The sequence below is a fragment of the Tamandua tetradactyla genome, chromosome 2 (assembly GCF_023851605.1).
Source record: "Tamandua tetradactyla isolate mTamTet1 chromosome 2, mTamTet1.pri, whole genome shotgun sequence".
NCBI classification, from domain to species: Eukaryota; Metazoa; Chordata; class Mammalia; order Pilosa; family Myrmecophagidae; genus Tamandua; species Tamandua tetradactyla.
The window spans coordinates 119,764,342-119,788,913 of NC_135328.1; the positions used below are offsets into that span (position 1 = coordinate 119,764,342).

At 40.6% G+C, this 24,572-nt stretch overlaps 1 long non-coding RNA gene across 1 annotated transcript in view; it reads left to right on the forward strand.

The window, feature by feature from the left end:
- Nucleotides 1-1,459: 1,459 nt before the first annotated feature.
- LOC143673751 (uncharacterized) overlaps nt 1,460-24,572 on the forward strand; it is a 153,843-nt gene continuing 130,730 nt past the window's right edge. Inside the window, exon 1 of the long non-coding RNA XR_013170586.1 lies at nt 1,460-1,713. This is a non-coding gene — a long non-coding RNA (uncharacterized LOC143673751). The remainder of the gene's footprint in view (nt 1,714-24,572) is intronic.

Genomic DNA, 24,572 nt, shown 5'->3' on the forward strand with positions numbered 1-24,572 from the left:
CTGGACTTTGGGGGGAAATGAGACAAATAAGGTGTTTTCTCATTCGCAAGAATCATAACCCCGGAGGAGGAGTAGAAAACCAAATTTTCCAAAATTAGAAAACCAAAATCTGTGTGAGTGTTCAAATTATAATAGGGACAGGTATTTTACCTATTCATCAAATGGTGTCTGTACCTCATTCACCTGTGAGTATTTGGGTAGTTATTTCATAGTATATCCATACCACAGGGGACAACTTTTAATGTAATAATGACAGTTTACTTTCTTTGTAGTTGGCAATTTTCTTTAGTAGCATACATTACAAAACAATTGTATTTTAAAGATAAAATACTGGAGAATGCCAATCTAATAATGCAATATACTGATATGACTCAAGTCTTTTTAATTTAAAATAGCGGTGTATACCTATGGCAAAAAATATTAAACAATCTCAAATATACATACATTTTAAGACTCTTGACTCTGTCTTTTAATGGACCCTAGTCACTCTTTCTAGAAGTAACTACTCATTCCAATTCCATTCTGAATTCTTCCAGAAATAGTCTGGATATCTATATCTATATCTATATGCACACAAATGATCATCTTCTATACGTACCAATTTGCACATTTTTAGAAAAAAAGTAAAAGCATATCTAGAATGCATATACACACACTCTTTGGATATACCATGATTGACATAGTACCACTCTAATGGTGATCATTTAAGTCAAAATGATTTTTAAGGAAGTGTGCTTTTTTGAAACTTTATATTGAATTTTTAAAATGCAACCAAAGTAAGCTAATGCATCCCTAAAATGCATTTTTAACATGTTTTAATACCCAAATGGGTTATTTTAAAAAAAGCGCACTGTTTTGAATTTTTTTTTAATGCATAAAAATGTATCTAGGAAGTCATTCAGCTTCTGTAGGTATGTGTTTTATGAACAACTTTAAAAAGGTTTTTCTTCTTTCTAAAAGAACACTTAGGTGTTAAGATTCACTAGGGGATTGAATTCAAGTTTCATTTGTTTTTGAATTCATAAAAATATACCCTTGGACATAATATAGGTATAAATTGATGTACAGAAATAATTATTAATGATGACTTCACAAACCTTGTGGAATTTTACAAAGATGCTAACAAGTCATTGGATCCAAAAATACTGATACTTTCTGATGAAAGGGTGTAGAACTGAGAACATAGAGACTTAGGAAAAAGGATCAAAGTGTTTGCCTTGGGATATTCAGGGGGAGTAGGAAAGGGGAATGGAAAGAGGGCTACTTTCCCTCCTCTTCTATGATGAAGCAAACTGGCAGGAAACCTGAGTCCTTCCACCTGCCAGAGCAATGAGCAGTCACTCCCAACTTCAAAGTGATTTACAAACATCAGTGAAACTCCCCAAGAGCCATATAAGGCAGGGAAGTTATAATTACCCTTGTTTACAAATGGGAGAGGGAGACACTCACAGGCTGAGTGCTTCTGGCAGTGCTTCTGCCGCTCCTCCCTGGTTGGGACAGCAGTGGCGTCTGGCTTCACAAAGCCCTGCTCAGACATGAACCCTGGTTGACCCTCCTCTCCTTTTGGAGGCATCTGTCCCCACCTTGCAGACACCAACACTGGACTGAGAAAACCAAGGCCAGATCTCTACTGGGACAGAGATATAGAGACCGAGGGCCACAGGCGAGGTAATTCCAATGACTCCACGGAAGTATCTCATCCTCTGTCTAGGGGTAAGGATATAGTCCCAGTGGTATCCACAAGAAACTAACTCCTGGTCATCTGGAGGAGTTACTTAGACCATAAAAACAAGGTCTCTCCCCTTAACAGTTTAGGTAATTGTCCCGTATGACTTTTCCGAAGACTTAGGAGGATCCAGAGTTCAAACTAAACCAAAGGTTCTCTCTCCTACTGGTGGCTTTCATTGCTTTCCAGAAGGTTGAGAAAATGATGGGACAAGTATAAAATGTCATATAGACTGTAACTTGGATTATACTGATCCAGAGGATAAGTAATTGGGTATATCTTAAAAATACTTGTCCTAATCCAATTACACTCAGAGATAATACCTGTTAATATCGATGGAATTCTGAAGATGAAAAAGTCTTTAAGGGAAAGTAGAAAGAGAAAATTATGAATAAATAAGATTCATTCACTCATTTGCTATTGTTTGCTTTAGGCTATTCATTGCATAAGTTTTGGGAAGGCTAACAATTGCAGAGTGAGTAGATTTTAAGAAAACAGGACTCGATTACATAGCTCAGGCATTGATGAGCCACCTCAAACTCACTTCTTTGAAGCTATGACAATGGGGACTCTAAATGAGAAAACTAATAGGAGTAATGGGCAGACAGGACTATTTTAGACAATGCAACTGGATGTATCTGGGGCAATTATACATATATATGTGAGTGGTACAAATCTCTGTGTATATAAGCACGTAAATACAGAGTACATTTACACCATTATACCTCTCATATATGTGTATGTGTGTGTGTGTGTGAATTTTTTAGTTATTTGTGCAAACTTCTTATCTCCTCATTAGATGGCAGGTTCCTTAAAAGTGGAGGGACTTTCATCTTTCCATCTTTTTCATTCTACTGAAGACTTACCACAGTCTCTTGTGTTAACTTGACACCCAAAACATTTGTCAAATGGCATCCAAATAAAGTGTAAATAAAAGCATTGTCTTAGTTCTCAAGAAACTTAAATCTCTGAAATTGTTCAGAGTGGGCTTGATCTTTTGGAGCCTACTACCCAAATGGTTTTCTAAAAGATACCAAATATAATTACTCCTGTTCAAAAGCTAAAGGCCAAAGTTTATAATCTAAATGTTGTCATTGTCATATTGCATTTTCTTTATAGCAATGAACCATAGTTCACACAAACTCGGGAACTATTGAAGAAAGTGAAAACAAAACAATAAAATCATCAATATTCTTAATCCCACCTGTATTTTTTGGCGATTTAGAATGTCAATAAATTTCGGTAGGCTTTTTTCTTTTTTCTTTTTGCCTGAACTCCTAACTCAGTGAATAACCCACAGTGTTTACCCAAATTTTCATTTCCCCTTGAAGTGTTCTGGTTATGTCATGTCTGCAGATGTTGAAATTGTGTGCCTTTCAAAAAAACACACAGATCCCTCTTCCTCTTAAAAAATTAAAGAAACAAATTTTAATAGTAATTTCTCTTGCCCTTGTATAAAGAGACTTTGGAAAGTTCCTTCAGGGACTTTTCTTTGAAGTTTATCCTTTTTAAAAATTTCTGTGAAAAGTCTTGCTGCTTTTTCTTGCTGGTTTTGATACTCAACTTGGAATCTGTCTGCTTTCCCTCTCTGTTTGGCTCACTTCTTTCAGTTATGACTTCTGGTTGGCTGCAGATTCCACATTCTTGTTTTGCATTCTCTGTTGTGCCTGGGTGTTTTCAGCCTGCACTTGGCTCTTTCCTGTTCCAGCGGAGTTCATCCACCTGTAGGCAGATCAGTTCCATCTGTTTCAGAAGAGTATTTTATATATATATATATGTATATAGTGGCTCACTTCAGAGTTATAAATGCCTAGGTATGTGAGCTAATCCAGTTTCCTTGGTTGAAAGAATCCACGACAAGATCCAAGCCACTAAGTAATAAACATCGTTTGGGTACTAATAAATTTTAAGCTTTCAAAGTACATGTTTATGTCTAGGAAGAGATACTGTTGGCAGATGGAACTTTCTTAGGGCATCTGTAATTTCTTTGGTGGCAGTGATACTCCAGTGGATGGAGTAGGAGTATCAGGCAGGAGAATTGACCTCAGGTCTCAGGGAAAAGGAGGTGAGAGCCATTTGAGCTCTGGGGCTGTCCAATCGGATCCTCTAATTCTAACCCCAGTCCTGCTCCTGACGTCCTGTTACTTTTTCTGCTCTGTCTTTTGTAGTTTTCTACTTCCTTAAAAGGATAGCAATGCCATCTTCAGGCTTCTGGGGAAACGGGAATTAATATTCGTTGTGTTCTTCATGCCTCCTTCCTCCCCACTTGCATACTACCTTACATAGGAGATAGAATTTTGGAACTTTGAGTTTTCAGTCCAAGACCTTGGGTTTGATTACAAAATAAAAACTGTGAAATTTTGTTCTTTGGGGGTTTTAAAATAGGGTAAGTTGGTATGTATGGTCTGGCCTGAGATGTTAAATTGGCGGTTCAGACAAGATGGAGGATCAGAATGGCAAGCATTTATGAATGATCTTTAGCTGATTCTGGATGCATTGTTGATAATGGAGATAAAAAAGAAAGAGAAGACATGATTTGCAATCTAGCTGGGAAGAAAATAATTGTGAGTATGGAAAACAAATAAGCAAGCCTGTGGTTGGTCAGTGTACAGTACTCCTTCTTCCTTCCCACAGCCTCCAAGAACTGGTCTGGTCTTCAGAGTGGGACGACTGGAAAATGAGGTGTGCAGCTTGGCTTCACCAACTGGCTGCCAGGGCTCCAACTTTTACACTACTTTAGTTTACTTCTTTCCAAGAACAAGAACGTAACAGAAGCTGGTTTGGTTTTCTCACCTTTCCCATCATCATTGCCACTCCATTTCCTTGGTAGAAGGTGGTTTCCTGGTCTCAGGTGCTTCTCCATCTTATAGCTCTGTGTGCAACCCTCTCCTGAGGCATTTGCCCTACTCCGTTTGCTTGGTAGAGGGTGGTTTCCTGGTCTCAGTTGCTTCTCCATCTTATAGCTCTGTGTGCAACCCTCTCCTGAGGCATTTGCCCAATCCATTTGCTTGGTAGAGGGTGTTTTCCTGGTCTCAGGTGCTTCTCCATCTTATAGCTCTGTGTGCAACCTTCTCCTGAGGTATTTGCCCTACTCCATTTGCTTGGTAGAGGGTGTTTTCCTGGTCTCAGTTGCTTCTCCATCTTATAGCTCTGTGTGCAACCCTCTCCTGAGGCATTTGCCCTACTCCATTTCCTTGGTAGAAGGTGGTTTCCTGGTCTCAGTTGCTTCTCCATCTTATAGCTCTGTGTGCAACCCTCTCCTGAGGCATTTGCCCTACTCCGTTTCCTTGGTAGAAGGTGGTTTCCTGGTCTCAGTTGCTTCTCCATCTTATAGCTCTGTGTGCAACCCTCTCCTGAGGCATTTGCCCTACTCCGTTTGCTTGGTAGAGGGTGGTTTCCTGGTCTCAGTTGCTTCTCCATCTTATAGCTCTGTGTGCAACCCTCTCCTGAGGCATTTGCCCTACTCCGTTTGCTTGGTAGAGGGTGGTTTCCTGGTCTCAGTTGCTTCTCCATCTTATAGCTCTGTGTGCAACCCTCTCCTGAGGCATTTGCTCTTCTGTGTTTCCTGCCTCCATTTGGAAGGGCTGCTAGCTTGCATATGTGAATGCAAAATTAGTTCTCTAGAGGTGCTGTGGGTTTCATTCTCCCAAAAGATCTGTTGACGTCCTGTGAATCTGACCTCATTTGGATATAATCAAGCAGATACAATGAAGTTAAGAGATGGTCATACTGGGGGAAGGTGGACCCTCCTGCAACGACTGATGTTCTTATAAGAGAAATTAGGACACAGAGACACACAGGGAGAATGCCATGCGATGATGGAGTTGGGGATTGAGTGATGCAGTTGCAAGCCAAGAAATGCCAATGAGTGTTAGCAACCAACAGAAGCTAGAAGAAGCAAGGAAGGTGTAGTGTAATGAAAAGCTTGGCTAGTCTTTGTCCTCAGTTCCTGGGAGAGCAACCTCTGAATCTTTCAATTTATAGGAGTGTCTTTTGTTCCTTATGTTGGGCTCAGGACCACACCTGGAAGTTCTAGGGTGGGGCCAGCCACACATGCAATCTTAGGGTGGGGGTGGCCATACCTGGAAGACCAACCGGGTGATTGGCGGGGTGGGGGTGTCTTGGAGCCTCAGCTCACATCAACCCACCTCTCTGACCTCTGGAAGGGAGGGGGCTGCAGACTGAGTTCAAACACACGGACATTGATTCTATCAATCATGCCTACGTGATGAGACCCCATAGAAATTTGGGACACTTGGGGTGCAAGAGAGGTTCTGGGATTGATAATGACATGATTGATCATGGCCAGGGAGGCAGAATGTCTCCACCTGGGAGAGGACACGGAAAATAGGCATTTGAGATTCTCACAGACCTCGCCTTATGCCAGGTCTCTATTTTTGGCTTCTTCTTATTTGTGTCCTTTTATTATAATACAGCAATAATAGCTATAATTGAAAGGATGGCACTTTTAGTGAGTTCTGTGAGTTCTTCTAGTGAATTATCAAGCCCAAGTGGGTGGTGGCACCCCCTGAATTTGAAGCCGGTGGGTCAGAAATGCGGGTGACCTGGGACCCTGGACTTGGGCCCTGTGGCTGGGAGCACAACCTTATAGCGAATTGCCTTATCCTGTTGTAACTGAGAAATCAGGATTTAAGGGATGATTTTTAATTACTGAATCATATTCCTTTTTTCTTTCTGGGATATTGGAGTAGACAGAGGGGAATACCTGAAAGCCCTAAACTATAGTTCAGCTGCCCTGGTACTGAAATGAGTGTAAAGCCCTTATCTTGTGCCTTTGTGACTGTAAGAGCTGTTACTCCCGTCATCTGGTCATTTTCTTGTTGGGCAAAGGCCCTCATGCTAATGAAGTCAGCCATTAATTAGCCCCGGCCCCTGACATTTGTAAATCCTATCAGCTGGACTGTGCTATTGAAAGATAACTTGACTTCCTTCCTTTTGGCTCACACCTTTATAACTGAAATGATAGCTCTGCCTCCCCTCCTTTCAGCTTAAGTTCTTCTGTTGAAATGATTATGATAACACTGTCTCCTCTTCTGCTTTGAACTTGCTATTTGAAATGATCTCATCTCCCCTGGCTAAAATCCTCAAAAACCTTGAACCCCCTAAATTTAGGGATACAGATTTTGGATGCTTGGGCCATCTGCTCTCCTATTACATCCCTCGTAGTAGGAGAACAGGGTTTCTCTCTTTGAAACCCCGGTGTCACACTTGGTATTGAGTGCATCAGGCAAAACAATCCACATCCTTTGCCTAGCAACACTGTGGGATCTGACCTCTAGCAGAATTCAATCCATTGAGTTCCTCCAATATTGGCAGTTGGTATAAGAAGCTGTTGTGGAAGTTGATAGGGATGTTTGCTACCTTTACAGGAGGATTCTTCCCTAGACCCTCAGAGGGAGCATGTCCCTGAAGACACCTGAATTTCAGACTTCTGGCCTCCAGAACTGTGAAGGAATAAGTTTCTGTTCACTCAGGCCCCCCAGTTTGTGGTCCTTGTTACAGCGGCCCTAGGAAACTGAGACAGAGGGTAGGACATCTAATTGTCATACAAGGTTTGTGGCCAGGAAGTGAAAAGGAATGTCAAGCCAGTTTAAGTATGCCAGGCTGCTGTAGTGGTTTCACCAAAGGGTGTGAAAGGACCTACTTCTTAATGTTTACAGGTAGTGAGTCCGGGTTTTTGCCACCACAATGAAGTTCTCTACCAGAAAGAAGTGCTTGGGTAAACTACATTTTCCACCTTCAATCTCAAATTTCCCCTTCTTTTCTGAAATGTACACCTGCCACCCCTGATGGATGCCTCTCTCTCTTTTTTTATGGACGCCTCATGTAGGTCTTGTGGGGAATGAGATGGCAGCTGATGAAATCACAGGTTTCCCATATCTTTCTTATTACTTTCGCAGCATAGTTCCTTGAGCTGACAGCTGTACAATAGCACCTTTTGAACTGTTCCCGGTCTCACGCCAGAAAACTTATCATTTAACTATTTTGCACCCACCTCCCAATACCTAAGGCAAGCAGACAAAGGAGTGTGTTTTTGAAAGAAATTCCAAGCTTCTGTTGTGTATTTTCCCACTTTAGGAGTTCAGTGTGTCATGGATTAAAAAGCACTGTGGAAAACAGCAGAAGAGCAGGTTGTTTTATAAATATCTACATAAAGTCCAAGTTAACCATGACTTTTTATTTTTTGTATCAAGTTAACCATGGTTTAATACTTCTAGAAAATATTTGCTAAATTCTTACCGTGTGCCAGGCCCTATGTTTTTGTCCTGGGGACAGCAGATAAGCAAGACTGTTTTGTTATTAGCATTCTGAGTGCTAATGACTTTAGTGACCTAGATTGCATCCCTTGAAATTGGTGAAACATGAAGAAGGTAGGCTAATGTCTCTTTTATTTTTTGCTTTGTAAAAGGTCCTATACAGTAATATCTTCTATTTTCCATAACCCAATAGATATTGTTCTATGAAATTCATTTCTGTAAGAATTTTTTGAGGACCTTGTTGATATGTCTATATATTTTCTTATGAGGACTTATGAAAGAAGGGATCTCCACCCTGGATAACTGGATTTCTCCCAAGTAATTGATTTGCTTTGATTTTTTTTTTTTTCTTTTTTACATGGGCAGGCACCGGGAATTGAACCCGGGTCCTCTGGCATGGCAGGCAAGCATTCTTGCCTGCTGAGCCACCATGGCCCACCCAATTTGCTCTGATTTTATGAGCATTCTAAAGTCCAAAATTATTGTGTTTCCCTCTTTGCAGTGGATGTTACAATGCTCAAAGCTCCAAATTTTAGTTCACTGTAAGCGAGAGATCAGGATTTCGTTACATACACTTTTTTCCCTACTAATCGTACTTCTGACTTCATTTATTTTTCCTACTTCTATATCTCTTCTGTTTTATTTTCTCACTTATTTTAATCTCATACAAAGATTTATACACACTTAAATAAATCTCAAATTCTTTTTGGAATGAGGCAAACATATTCATAAGTACATTAGCAATATAGGAAACAATTGTACCTAAGGAAAAAATGCAGGCCAAATATATTTATCCTAGAAATTTTCTGAACGTTTGAAGAATTTATCTTGACAATTTTATTGTCCTCCAGGTTCCCAAGAAAAGAAGTCATATGTTTTCAGAGAATTTTACGTTTGACATAGATGATAGAGATGTCTAGTTTATTTTTGAGAATATTCTTCATTTACTCTTGTCTGGGTTCATGTGTATAAAATAAGACAGTATTTTTCCCCATTTTATATTATATAAGTAATATTAAAAATTTTTCACACTGCATATAAAATAAAATTAAGTACTCAGTTAACGTCCTTTTCTCTCCCCAGTCCTGTAAACCTCTCTCATAATTGTAGAACATTTTTCTGCTCATGTTTAAAAATGGGTAAGAGTGTGTAGTTTTTGGTGCTATCTGAGTGGATCATGCTCTTTGGTGACGTAAGTTTTTTAACTTGACAATCTGTAGGCATTTTCTTCCATATCAGTGTAAATAGCTCCCTTTTATTCTTTTTTTGCAGTGGTTTATTGTTCCATTGTATGAATATTTCATACCTTATTTAATGGACTTCCTGGTGAACATTTATGTTCTAGTTTGCTAGCTGCCGGAATGCAACACGCCTGAGATGGATTGGCTTTTAATAAAAGGGTATTTATTTCATTAATTCTTCAGAGGAAAGGCAGTTAACTTTCCACTGAGGTTCTTTCTTACATGGGAAGGCACAGGGTGGTCTCTGCTGGCCTTCTCTCCAGGCCTCTGGGTTCCAGCACCTTTCCCCGGGGTGATTTCTTTCTACATCTCCAAAGGCCTGAGCTGAGCTGCGAATGCTGAGATGAGGTATGCTGAGCTGCTTGGGCTGTGCTACGTTGTGCTCTCTCATTTAAGCACCAGCCAGTTAAGTCAAATATCATTCACTGCAGCAGGCACGCCTCCTAGCTGACTGCAGGTGGAATCAGCACAGATGAGGTTTATGTACCATTGGCTCATGGCCACAGCAACAGAACTAGGTGCCTTCACCTGGCCAAGTTGACAACTGAATCTGCCACAATTTAGGATCCCCCCCCACTTTCTTTTTGCAAGTAAGTATTGCTGGAATGAATGCCCTTGTACATATGATTTTTGCATAAAATGTATGAGAGATGCATTTTTGGAAAGATACATGCTGGGTATGTATTTTAAAAGTTTAAACTGACAAATGGCCCCCCAAAATGGTTGTTCTAAAAAAGCTTATTACTATCTCCTGATTGTTTCACACAGACTGGATATAATCAACTTTTCTCCCCCATATGAAAGGTGGAAAACATATTTTGTGTCTGTTTTAATATGAATTTAATTATGAGTAAGTTTGGGCACCTTTATCTATTAACTACCTCTTTGGATTTCTTTTTCTTTGTACTATACCTTAAGGTCTTTTGTTTATCATCGTTTAGTACTTCATTATAAAAAGTTTTCTTTATATTAATTTTATGTTTGTGATGGTATGTTGTAATTTTATTTTAATCTCAGTTGATTCTTTGCTTTTGGCTTTGTTTCTTTTGAGATCCATATATATACACACACGTGTATACATGCACACATGTATGTATACAGATAGATATATACATACATATATATCTTTTTTCCCCCATACTGAATTTCTTTTATGTCTTCTTTAATCATGCTGAGATATCCTGAATAAATTTTTTCTGGTACTTTCTATAGTTTAATTTTTTTTTTTTTTTTTTTTTTTTTTTGCTCATGTCTTTGGTCCATTTGGTATTAATTTTGATTCAAGAAGTGAGGTTGAATTGAAGGGTTTGGTTTTTTTTGACTTGCCAATTTTCCCAATACCATCTTTCACTCACTGATTTGAAATGCCACCTTCATCTTTTTTTGTTTTTCCTGGACATTTTAGTTTATTCCATTGACATGTCTTTCCATCCCTGCCCCTACTATTAGTTTTAGAATATATCTGACCATGTGCAAGGACTGTAAGTAAAGCTATTTGCCTATGCTTGGAGTCTCTTGGGAATTTGGGGTATCTGGTAGTGTGGAAAGCGGGGTAGAATAAATGAGCTAAAGTTACTGCCTAGGGCTCTATATCACTCTAAACACAACCCATTGGGGCAACCAGCTAATATTCTACTACTAACCTACATTTATGTTACATTTTATGAAGTGCTTTCATATGGGTGTGACCTCACTAATCCTAACAAAAGCCTTGTAAGCTAGGGGCTGTTATTCCTGTTTTTGGAAATAGACATACACAGAGGGTCTGGGATTTGGCCAACCTTATACAATTCCCAAACTGCACAGTCAGTCCTCAAGCCCCAGAGTTTCTCTCTGGGGGAAGAAGAAGAAGTTCAGCCTTCTTCTCCTCAGACCGCAACTGTTCTGTTCCACCTGGACTAATGCTTATCCCTTCACTCTGCATCAGCCCCATCTCGAGGTTTTTCTTCTGCAGGCTCCTAAATAGATGTCGCCTCAGATGACTCTGAGGCTATTTGTGGTTCCTGTTAGTTTAAATCCTCAAACACCCTTTGGGAAATAGTCCCTTAGTCACTGCCTGTAGGGCTGCCCAGTACCCGGGCCCCACTCCAAGTGACTTTGTCTGTGGCTCCTGTAGCAGGAAGCCATTGACAATGAAGCTATATTGTGCTTTCTTTCTTAAAAGGATTAAGGTTCCCACTCGCTGCTGCTTTTTAAAAAATTTTTTTTTTTACAAAGAGCATTTTCTGAGACACTATCAACTCTTTGAGTAGATATTTATCTACAGCCTTCCGTGATAGCAATGTGCTTTTCAGCAGAGAGAAAGTCAGTTTGACAGATAAACATACTGCATCATTAAAGGATTAGCATTGCTTCTCCTGAAATTAAATTAGGAGGGGAGGACTTCTGTACTAACTTGTTTATGATAAAATATTTGTCGTCATTTTGCGGGGAGTAACTGCCAAGCCGTAAGGCAGTGTCAATTTTGATATTTTAGCCTCAGAGGTGAGTGAGAAATGGCATTTACGTGCTGTGAACAGTGGCACATACCTGAGTTGTCTCCCAGCCTGTCAAACCCAGGCATTTTCCCTTTCCTGAGTGAAGGGGAATTCTTCGCTTTCTGGGGAGGGAAAAAGTTTTCATCTTCCATTGTGTTCTGGAAGCAGCTAGAGTTTCTGGCAGACTGGATGGCTGCTTTTACTGGATGCTGATTAAATCTGTGGCTGTGACCCTAGCCAGGTGATTGAACATTGGACTGGAGGAGCCAGCTAGAGAATCGTGCAAGAGACCAGCGCCACCTACTTATCAGAGCTCCTTCCAATTATGCAGCTTGCTTTCATGCCCCGCTTCACTTGCTTCCATGGAGGCAGAGGTCATCTGGAACATTCTGAGGAGCTAAGCATTTGCTTAATCGAGACTGCTGCTGCATAGGGGGCAGGAGATGCTTGTCTCTGGCCAAGTAGCTTCCCCCCTGTCGGTACTGTGGGACGGTCTTCACTTCTCTGAGGCCCTAGAGTAGTTTTTCAAGACTGGTGAAGCTAGTAAGGGACTGATTTAGGACTTCACATCGCTGTCTGTTGGATCCCAAAGTCCAAATTCTTTCCTCCTTACTCTGCTGCCTCCCAAAGGTGGAATTTGAACTTGGGCTTTGAAAGAGGGTAGTGTTTTTTTTAGAGTCAGATTAAAGGTGTGTGTGAGGGGCTGGGGGAGGGCATTTGAGGGGAGAAAAAGCATTAGCAAGGTGGTGCAAGTAGGAAATCTAGAGACTTTTTAGGGAAGGAGAGGAAGATACTGCAGGAAGGCAGACCAGCGCTTACACCAGAGTGGCAGGTATCCTCTGGGTATTGGGTCACTTTCTCTTGACAGATGCTGCAAAGTCTTCACCCCTCCTCATGTGCCTGCCGCGGTGTGTCTCTGGTTTCCATCTCAGAGCTTCCTCCAGAGTCCAGGAAGGCCACCTCACCTGTGTGCAGGAGTGTCTCTAAATATAGGGGAGTTCTGAGCCCAGAGGGCAGCCCCTAACCAATGGGAATGAGAGTTGGTGGCCAAATGCTCTAGCCTATCCTTCAGAGGGTGATTCTGAGGTAATTTCTACAAAGTGCTCTGAAGGCTCAGTTCCCACAGTGGTGAAGGGCTGGTTAATGCCATCTTCCCATCTTCCCATTTTCTCTGTCTCACTCCCAATCGGCAGGTGTTACCTACCAATTATGTTAGCTGCACCCAAGTCCTCGCCTCAGAGTCTGCTTTTTTGGGAAACCTGCCTAAGACAGGGACTTTGAAAGATTTACCTGGAAACGTGGACTTTACTGAGTAGGAAACAATTCAAACACCCAAAACAGAACTTTGCTGGATAAACAGGAGTTGAGTAACTGCAGTTCTTTCTAAGGCGATATCTGACAACTCTGTATCAGAAAAGCTGTCATAACAAAATCTCAGACGGTCCAAAAGGGGGAAAAGAAATGTAACAAAATAAAGTATCAGTGGCCGAGACAGTTCAAGTAAAGTTGAAAAGTCATTCTGGAGGCTACAATGGAATTTAAATGCAATAAATGATCCTGGATGGGATCAAATAATGAAGGAGAAAAGGCTCAGAAGGATGTTATTGGAAATATGAAAAAATTGGAATATAGACTGTAAATTTTATGTCAATGTTAAATTTCTTGAACTTGATAACTGTACTTAAGGTGGTGGCATAAATGAATATCTTTGCTCATAGGAAATAGATGGGAGTATTAAGTTTTCAAGGAGTAACATACTCTCAAATGTTCAGAAAATAGGTAAATGGATAGATGTATAGGTGGATTGGGGCTAGACAGATGAATTGATAGATGAATTGGTAAAAGGACGGACAGAATGATATGGCATTTATAGCAAAATGTTAAAAATGGTGGATCTGTGTATCTGGGTGGGGGTGGGGGAATTTTGGAGTTATTTTTATAAGGTTTGCATTATTTTTACAACTCTCCTGTAAGTTTGAAATTTTTTCAAAATGAAAGGTTTAAAGAAAAAAGGTATAATAAACACACACACACACACATACAAAAAAGAATGAATTTGAGCTGGATGACTTGGAAAGATTTCCACAAAGTATTGTATAAATAATCGGTAAGCTAATACTATTTTGTACTAAAAACAAAAAAGGGTGTGTGTGTATTTGTGTTTATTTGCTTCTGGAGTTAGTGCATCTGGTTTTGGTCCTGGCTCCAATCCTTACTGGTTGTGTGACTCTGGGAACTCGTGTTGTATCTCTGTGCCTCTGATCTTCATATATATGTATATTTAGGGCACAAATAAATAAATGTTTAATTTTGATGACTATCTCCCCATCATACCAGACAATATGCTGTGGGGAAAAAAAAATACATACAGAAGCATCCAACAGAGAGAGAGAAATCTATTCTAACCACGAAGGAATTCTAATTCCTCAGCAGAAGAGAAATGACTTTAGTTCACACACAAACACAAAAAAGACCTTCAAGGTATGGCAAGGAAAGAGCTCACTCCCCGGCGTGGGTGTCGGGCCTCCCAAGCAGTGGCCAGACTCTTGGTCAATTTAGTCTTGATGGAAGGCGGTGCCGGTTGGGGGGCCCTTTCTCTGGCGCAAGGACTGAAAGTGCATTTGGGGGCAGCTGTAAAGGGGAGTCAACAGGGGCAGGGCCGCGGATAAGTCTCCTAGAGGGGCCCGCTCAGCACAGGACTTATGGACTGGGGTTCTGGAAGGGATCGGCTGTCAGCCTCAGTTGTGAGCAGACGCGACGTGCGTGTGTGTGTCTGTTTTGTGTGTGTGTACAGGTGGGGATGTCGTGGGTGCGTTTTTTTTTTTCTGTCTTAAATGTTCTTCTTCTTCTTTTTTTTTGAACGAAAGCCGCCTCCCCTGCGGCCCTGAGGTCACACTCCACGCGGGACCGCAGGTTGCGCCACTGCTCCGTGGCTGCGCGGTGGGTGTTAAGCATCCGCTGCCGGTGGTTGAATTCCGAGGGCCCCGAAGTGTGCTGGCCGGTGACAATCCACCCGACGACAATCTGCCCGATGACAGTCCCAGCGATGACAATCCCCCGACGACAATCCGCCCGATGACAATCCCTGCGATGACAATTCCCTGTGACAATCCACCCGACGACAATCCGCCCGATGACAATCCCCCATGACAATCCCCTCCCCCCATGACAATCCGCCCCATGAACTCATTGCTGCTCTTTACATTGTGGCGGAAACACTGCAAACACTGGGCTGGCATTTTCCAGTTCTTCTTGGGGCACTTCGAGGCTGAAGGATTCACTGTAGAGAGGATCAATTGTGCCTCTTCAGAAGGATGTCTTCTTGGATTTCACAAGCTTGAGTCCATGTCCAAGCTCGATTTTCACAAATGTGATCTTCATATATTAATCGGAGACGATACAGTACCAACTTAGAGGCATTGGTCATGAAGATTAAATCAGCTATTGTATGCAGAGGCTTAGAACGATGCCTGCACTATAATATGTGATCCGTAAGTCCAGCTGTTATTACTATTGCTTGTGTAAATGTATAAATTTCTATAATTGCATATGATTTGTGAGCAAAGAGAAAAATGCTGAAGGGTATATATGGCTGGCTGTTAGCTTGAGTTACTTGTTGTGGAGGGGAGGATGGCATTTGGAGAATATGGGTAAAGGTAGGGAAAGAATGGATGAGGGGTAGCAGGCATAAGATAAAAAGGAAAAAGAAACTTAAAAAAACACAGTATGCTAGTTCCTTCAATAAATACTTTGTAAAGAAAGAAAATTGCTCAGTTGCTGAAAAGAGAGGACAACATTTCAAATTTTTCAAAAATGGGCAAGATCAAGCTGAAGTGTCTAGGGAATTCCTGCAAAATTCTGTTTCTTGATCTGGGTGGTAGTTATAATAATTCACGAAGGCTTATATTTGATTCGTGCAGTGTTCTACATTATATTATATTTCATAATAAAAAGGTTAAAGCATCCTGGTAGGTATGATCTGATCCATTTGTGCATATATGAAAAATTATATGTGTGTTTATGTGTGTGTTTATGTGTGTGCAAACAAAAGCAGCATTTGACCAGTGAATATATAAAGTTACCTCCAACAACTAAAGAGAATTTTCCAGATTTAAGTGAGGGTTTACATCTTCCAAATCCATGAGGCCTGAAGGCGCCAGGCTCAGCAGTTTTCTCTCCAAACTTTGTTCAGACAGATGAAGGCAGGAAGGATTAATTTTGATCATGCCCGCTAGATGTGTGAGTAACAGAGTGCATGGTAATTATTTTTGACATTTGACAGTTCTAGGCACAAACCTTTTGCAGCTATGAAAAGTTGGCAGTGCATTTATTTTTGAAGCTTTCATACTTTCCTTTAAGTAACCAAGACTCGCAGGATACTTCTTTGGGTACCTTGATTCAAATTAAGGTAGAGATTTTTTGAGTCACAAACTCAAAGGGAATGGGGTTTCAGGGAAAAACCCATTACTTAGTTTTTAAAAAAATGCGACTTTTAAATGAATTTTAAAAAACCTATATAGTACTGGACCTTTTGAGTAGGTGCCAGATAAATCTTTGTTCCCAAATATCTCTCCTACCTACCTGCTGAAATTCTATCCTCTGAATGGTATCTCCTTTGGTTTGTGAGTTCAAAATGCAAACATGCCTAAGAGAAGTAGCCCAGTTAAGACAGTTATGAGACATTCACACTATAGTGAAAAGAATGCATAGAGAAAGAAATTCTGAATTGGAAAGAAGAGGAAAGGAACATTGTGAATGGGAGAGAATTCCTAGAATTCTCTGAAGAAATTATTTGGAACATTGTCAAAGCTGGCAACAATATGTACTGACTGCACTGTCACTTTTGGGGATTTTTATCAATCAGATTGTTTGGTTTCAAGTGACAGTTCAACTGGGCTGAAGGGAAAAAAAGGGGAGTCCAATGGGTTACATAATTTAAAAATTCCATGGTGGTTCTGGGGAGGGATTTCAGGCACGGGTTGATCCAGAGGTTCAAACAGTCCTTTCGAAACATGGTCTTTGCCCTCGGACTGGCTTTCCTTTCTTCCTCTCAGCAGGATCTGTGCTCACAGGTGCTGCTGTCATCTCCCAAATGTGGTACAAAAGATTCTCCCTCGTCCCAATAGCTGCAGCAAAAATTGTGGAATTAACTCTGACTGTGGTTGCCCTTCCTGTTCACAAATCTAGATATGGCTGTGAAGGCATTTTGTAGATGTGATTAACATCTGTGTCAGTTGGCTTTAAGTAAAGGAGATCACCTTCGGTAATGTGGGCAGTGCTCATACAATCAGTTGAAGGCCATAAAAACAAAAAACTGACGTTTCCCGGAAAAGAAAGAAATTCTATCTCAAGCGGCAACATCAATTCCTGCCTGAGCTTCCAACTTGCTAGCCACCCCTGGGGATTTCAGATTTACCAGCCCCCACAACTGTATGAGCCAATTCCTCAAAATAAATCTCTTTAAACATATACACACACATGTCCTATTGGTTCTGTTTCTCTGGAAACCCCGACTGATCCACACTTCTCTCCCCTGCTCTCATTCACTCCTCCTTGTCCTCAAAGTCTGGCTCAAATGCCACTTTCTCCATGAAGGCGTCTCTCGTTGATACTCAAACATGCTGAACAGGCTCCTGTCTGCGCTCTTCGAGGAGCTTAGAGAGGCTGTTCCCTACCTGGCTCTTAGGCACTGAGGACCTGGTAGAGTCCCTCACATGCACGCCCAGGAAAGGTGCAGAGCTGCACTGCCCAGTAGGGTCCCTATTAGCCTCCTGTGGCTATTGAACAGCTGAAAAGTGGCAGATCCATCTTGAGATGTTCTATAAATGTAAAATACACACTGGGTTTTGAAGATGAAAAAATGGGTAAAATAGCCCATCTATAATTTTTAGATTTATTGTATGTTGAAATGATAGAATTTTTGGATAGAGTGAATTAAAGAAAAGAGATCATTAAAATTAGTTTCCCCTGTTTCTTTTTACTTCATTTCACATGTGGCCACTTGAAAATTTAAAATGATATATGTGGCTTGTATTATATTTCTATAGACAATGCTGGGGTCAAGCATAGCAGGCAAGGGCTGGGCCATGGAGATGGAGAATTAGGGGTGCAAATTTCTGGGTGTCCTTGTTCCCAGACAAAGGCTGTGGATTCTTTGCCCAATGTACTCAATAACCAATTTCTGAGACACTGGGGTTTCTGAGACACTGGGGTCTCAAAGAGAGACAGAGTTTATTTCTAGACACATAGTAGGGGAACAGATGGCCTAGCAGCCCAAAATCTGTCTCCCTGACTACAATAATTCTGATAGATTTATTAGAGGAAAGGATGGGCAGGGTTTAGGATATGAGAATAGTGGCCCCAGGTGATATAATTAGAGGTGATCTGATTATTGAGCATGTGCGGATTGATTCCATGCTTAGTCACAGAATGTAAGAAAATGGCAGAATGAGTATAGGTGACTTGTAGGTTAAAGTCTAAGCTACTGCACATGTCAGGTGGGTCCATTTTGGTTAGATCCAGTCTTGGTTATCAAGGTAACTTCGGACTTGGGGTGGGTTAGTTCTGGGCTGAGCCAGGACCCTTCATCATTAAACATTAGGGTCTATCTTTAGTGTTTACAAGACTCTAAAGTTGAAAAACTGGATTACTGGGCACAAATGAAGGTTAGTCACAAGGCTTTTACAATCACAGGGGCAGAGGATAAGGTCTGAAAAACCATTGTCAGAGATCAAGGCAGCTGGAATACAATGTAGAGATTTCCGGTATTTCCCTCTGTCTACTCCAACATGCCCAGAAAGCAAAAGGAATGTCTATATAACCTTTCAGCAATCAAAATCATCCCTTAAATCCTGATTTCTTGGTTACCGCCTCATCTCTATACTAGGGTTGATACCGACTGCCCTGGGGGTCTATTTATGCACATATATGGGCTAATTAATGGCCCATGGAAGCACTTACCAAATGGGAGTTGTTGCTTCCATTACCACTGGTGAAGTTCAGTTTCTCCTAGTAGATTAGCTTTCTATCAGTTTTACCTTTATAGCTGCTCAGTACCTATCTGGCTCAGAACAGGTTCTCAATAAATGTTTCTTGAGTGAATGAGACAACATCAGAAATGTTAAGCGAAAAAATTTTCCCTAAAGACAAAATGTACCCGCTTGATCATTTTGATTGGGGACAAGCCCAACAGCGCTCCTAAATCCACTGTATGATTGGCCAGGAGGAAAAGTCTTAGCTGACGATTATGGCAACCAGTCAATGAATGTCGATCCCCCTAATTCCACACCTGTCTCTCTTCTTGTCAGTGGGTCTGGAGCTGACCTGAAATCCTGTCTGAATGAGCATTTAAATAATTTCTGTTCTTATCTCATTCTTGTGTGTCTTTTCTTTTAACTTTTTTTTATGGCCACATCTTTCTCAGTTTTATCCTTGATATGTGTAATCAATACCATGTGACAATTACATGCACTTTGCAGGCTAACTTTATGTGGTTTTCCACATAAATATATTATACACACACGTGCACACAGGCACACACACACACACACACACACACACACACACACACTTTTTTTCTCCCCTAAGGGTGTTTGATGTAGCAGATTCAGAAATGAAATGTTTGCATTACGAGTCCCCACAGGAGATAAGGCAAAAGCAAAGGCAGAAATTAAAAACATTAAGTAGGAAAAAATGTCCTACATACCACAAATGGCCTGAGCCTCAGAAACTGGCAAGAGGTTCCTGGGAGAGATGCTGTGCCAGTTTGAAAGGATTTCTGCACCCTAGAAAAGCAATGCTCTAATCCTATTCAATCTTGTGTGAGCAACGGTTTCTTCTAATCCTATTCAGAACTATAGGTTGGAAACTTGATTAGGTTATCTCCATAGAGATGTGGCTCAATCAATTGTGGGTATTAAACTTGATTAGATGGAGATGTGTCTCCACCCGTTCTATGTGGGTCTTGATTAATTAACTGGAATCCTATAAAAGGAGACATTTTGGAGAGAGTTCCTTTTGGGAATGAGGAGAGAGCTGCAGAGCCATGGCAGAACCACAAGGCTGAAAGTCCACACAGCCAGAGACCTTTGGAGATGAAGAAGGAAAACGCCCCCGGGGGAGCTTCGTGAAACAAGAAGCCTGGAGAGAAAAGTGGCAGACAGTCACCAGGTTTACCATGTGCCTTCCCAGCTGAGAGAGAAACGCTGAACTCACCGTCCTTTCTTGAGTGAAGATAACCTATTGACGGTGCCTTGCTTCGGACATTTTTATAGACTTGCTTTAATTTGGAGATTTTCACAGCCTTAGAACTGTAAACTTGTAACTTATTTAATTCCCCTTTTAAAAAGCCATTCAGGATCTGGTATACTTGCATTCCAGCAGCTAGCAAACCAGAACAGCTGCTGTCAGCTATTCCTTTCCTCTTTACTCTCTGACCCTTTTCTGCTCTCCCTGAGATTCTGGTTATAGGCATTTACATACATATGAAAGAACAAAATTTATCCAGATTAAGAAAGTCTGAGAATCTAGTGTGGCTACTTGTTATTCCTGAGATGTATTGTAGGCAGTGTTTGAGCTCAGCCAAGGCAACCTATTGCTCTTGCATATGTTCTTTTCAGCCTCCATTTATTCATCTGTAAAATGAGTATATACTACTTGCCCCACAGGGGATTTATGAATGATATGCATGATTCTGGAATTAACAAGCATGTTGAGGGCCTGAATGAAGATGGCAATGACTAGGGAGCTGTGGAGTTGGCCAAACGCAACGCTCTGTCTTATAAAACCAGGACTCCATGATGGACCATTGGAGTGTCTGTCAAACTGGAACTCCACCCAAAGCAGCATTATGCCCTCAAGAGAAACAACAGACTATCAAACAACAGACTATCTAACAAAACCGTAGCCAGGTCCTGGAGACGCTGAATATTGAAGAACACCGTGAGGTTCTACTGGGGGAAACGTGTAAAAATGATAGGGTGCCACATACAACCACTGCTAAAGAAATTGAAAAAGAGATCAGGCTTCCGTTAGAGATAATAACGAAGCTGATCAGGTCAGGATTAAGGTAAATCAGAATACAAGAGTAAGGAGGACATTGTCTGTATTTTAGAACTTCCACGAGACCAAAGGAAGAGAGATTTATTTTGTTCAGAACATACATTTTCTGTGGTACATAATCAAACTCAACCTGTCTGAATAGATCATTTAACCAACCCAAACACAGGGAAATGAGGACTTCTAATTCTGCATAGCTTAATGTAATGCCTGGATACCTCTCAGTGTATGCTTTGCAGATAATTAAGAAGTATTGGCAAAGTCCCTTGAGGGATGGGAGAAAAAATATGCAACTGTTAAACTTTACCCCTGATGCTGTCTCAGACATTAGCGACTCTCAAGTCAATAGGCCAAGCCTAGTCTTTTATTAAAAATATATTTTTATTGAGATATCTTCATACACATATAGTCTATCCAAAGTACACAATCAGTGGCTCACAATATCTTCACATAGTAGTGTATTCATCACCGTGATCATTTTTAGAACACTTGCATCACTCCAGGAAAAGAATGAAAAAAGAAAAAGGCTCATACACTCCATGTCCCTTACTTTCCCTCTCATTGATTACTACCCATTTTTTTTTTACCTGTTAATCCCCCCTTTTATTTGTTTATTCTTTGTCCTTAATTTTTTACTCATCTGTCCATACCCTGGCTAAAAGGAGTATCAGACACAAAATTTTCTCAATCACATGGTCACATTGTAAAAGCTATACAGTTATACAATCGTCTTCAAGAATCAAGGCTACTGAAACAGTTTAACAGCTTCAGGTACTTCCCTCCAGCCACTCCAATACATCATAAACTAAAAAGGGATATCTATGTAATGCATAAGAATAACCTACAGGATGACTTCTCTACTCTGAAATCTCTCAGCCACTGAAACTTATTTTGTCTCATTTCTCTCTTCCCCCTTTTGGTCAAGAAGGCTTTCTCAATTCTGTGATGACAGGTCCTGGCTCATCCTGAAGTCATGTCCCATGTTGCCAGGGAGATTTACACCCCTGGGAGTCATGTCCCACATAGAGGGGAGGGCAGTGAGTTCACCTGCCTAATTGGCAGGTGAGAGAGAGGCCATATCTGAGCAACAAAAGAGGTTCTCTGGGGGAGACTCTTAGGCATAATTATAAGTAAGCGTAGCTTACAGTATCCATGCAGTACCAATGAGTAATGACCATCACTAGTGATTGTTAAATGTTTTGAATTATCATACTTGGCATTAAGATATATGTGTGTGTGTATTTTTTAAATATGAAATTTAAAATATATATAAAGCAATACATTTCAAAGTTCATTGTAAGAAGTAGTTATGGAACATATTTCAAACTGCTCCACAATGGGTTACAGTTCCACAATTTCAGATTTTTCCTTCTAACTGTTTCAAGATACTGGAGACTAAAAGAAATATCAATATAATGATTCAGCAGTTATACTCATTTGTTAAATCCTATCTTCTCTGTAATAACTCTACCTTCTCCTTCTCCGCCCCTCCTAACTTTTTCATGTTGATAAAGGGTGTTGACAGTATAGGATAGGGGAATGGCACTAGTTAAGATACATTTTTGAGGTAGCAGCAACAAGTAATTGATTGAATGTAGGGAGTGAGTCAAAGGAAGAAATCAGTAATGACTTTCAGGTTTGGCTTGAAACTTAGCAGATGGTGGAGCTGTTTTGTAAGTTGGCAAACCCTGAGGAAAGAGTAGGCTTGGTCGGGAGAGGGAGAAATCAGTTCAGTTGGGACATGTCAACTTTTAGATACTATGAGACTTCTAGATAGCAACATAAAAGGCTGTTGGATATATGAATCTGGAAGTGAGAGGACAATTTGAGCTGATAATAAACATTGGGGGATTGTCACCCTATAGATGGTGTGGTAGGGTGAATTAGGTAACCAGATTTAGACATGTTCCCAATCTTAATCCACAATCCTGTGGGTGTGAACCCATTGTAAATAGAAGCTCTTGTAGATGTTGTTTTTAGTTAAGTGGTGACCCACTTGAGTGAGGGTGTGTCTTAATCTGATTTACTGGAGGTCTTATAAAGTGATGGAAGTTGAAAGACAGCAGGAACTCAGAAGAGAAAGAAGACATTACCAAGTGATTGGAAGAAGAGATGCAAGCCAAGCATTGTTGCTGCCAGCCAGCACCAGTACTCCAGGAAAAAGCAAGACCTGCTGATAACTTGATTTTAGATTTCTTTTAGTTTTAAAACTAAGAGTTAATAAATTACTGTTGTTCAAGTCAGTACATTGTGAGGTATTTGTGATAGCAGCTTAAAGACATCCTTTTGGTATTTAAAACCATAAGGAAAAAGTCACCTAAGGAGAACGTGTAGAAAGAAGAGAAGAGGTACTTGGGACCAAACACATTACAGGAACTCCAATGTTTAGAGATGAGTTAGAGGAAGATGAACTAGTCAAGCAAATTGAGATTGGAGCTTCCAGTGAGCAGGCCAAAACCCAGGAGGGCGAGGTATTCTGGAAACTAGGAAAGAAAGAGGTTTCTAGAGAGTGAGAGCACTTAGTTGTGTTGGGTACTGCTGGAAAGGAGATTTAAAGATTATAGGCTTAAAAGGCTTAAGAAGTTTTTCCTCATGATTCTTAAGATTATGAGTATAAATTAGCCTTGAAATTTTTTAATATGGGAAAGAAAATTGGAGTTGTTAGTTCCCAGTTGGCCACAAGGCACAGTCCACTCATATACCAGTGATTAGCCCAAGTGAGTGGTTCAATAGATGTTTGTGGATGAATGAAGGAACACAATTGGTTTCCTAAACCAAATGATTTTGATACACTTGAGACAGCCAAGTTGGTCTGACCAGTTTTTGTTTGAGCCAAACTCTCATAGTGCTTTGGTCTACTTAAGCTGCTGGAATGCAATATATAAGAAATAGATCGGCTTACAGATTTACAATTCTAAGGCTGTACAAATTAAGGCATTAAAAGGATGATACTTTCACTGAAGAAAGGCTGCTGGCATCTCGGACACCTCTGTCACATGTGGGAAGGCACATGGCAGGCATCCAGTGGTCTTTCTCTCTTGGGTTTCATTGCTTTTGGCTTCTGGCTTCAGTGGCTTTTCCTCTCACTTTCTCTGGGGCACTTTTTCTCCATGAGCTTCTCTTAAATTCATCACTCTTAAAGCACTCCAGTAAAAGGATTAAGACCCCTCTTCAATGGGGTGGGTCACATCTCGAATTGAAATCATCTAACCAAAAGGTCCCACCCACAATAGGTCTGCACCCACGGGAATTCACTAAAAGGAGATGGCCTTTTCTGGGCTACATAACAGCTCCAAACTCCCACACATAGTTTTCAAATTGAACTTGGGTTTGTTAATAAGGTAAATCCTTTGGCAGGATGTGCTGCTTATATAAACAACCCTTTTATCTAGCTCTGAAGCTCTCAGTTGCCAAGAGGATGAGATCATACACTGATCATTTTTAATTTCAAAAAGTATGTTTTTTAAAAAAAGTATATTTTCGCGATTATAAAGATAACTACAGGCAGAACTGCAGCTGGTACAATTGCCTTTTCAGGCATCTTCTCTGAGGGAACTAAATAAGCATCCAAGAATTTCAGTATAATGTTTTGTCCACTTGAATGTTTTTTTTTGCTTACAGGATGGAAAGTGGACAGGGAAAACTGTGTTACAAGCTGGATACATTTTCTACTTTCCCATGTCAAATACATGGATTCTCCAAAACATACAAAAGAATCAACTATATTAACAATGCAAACTCTTGCTTAATTGCTAATTGTCCTTGCATTTTCATTGTGTTTAGTAGATGCATG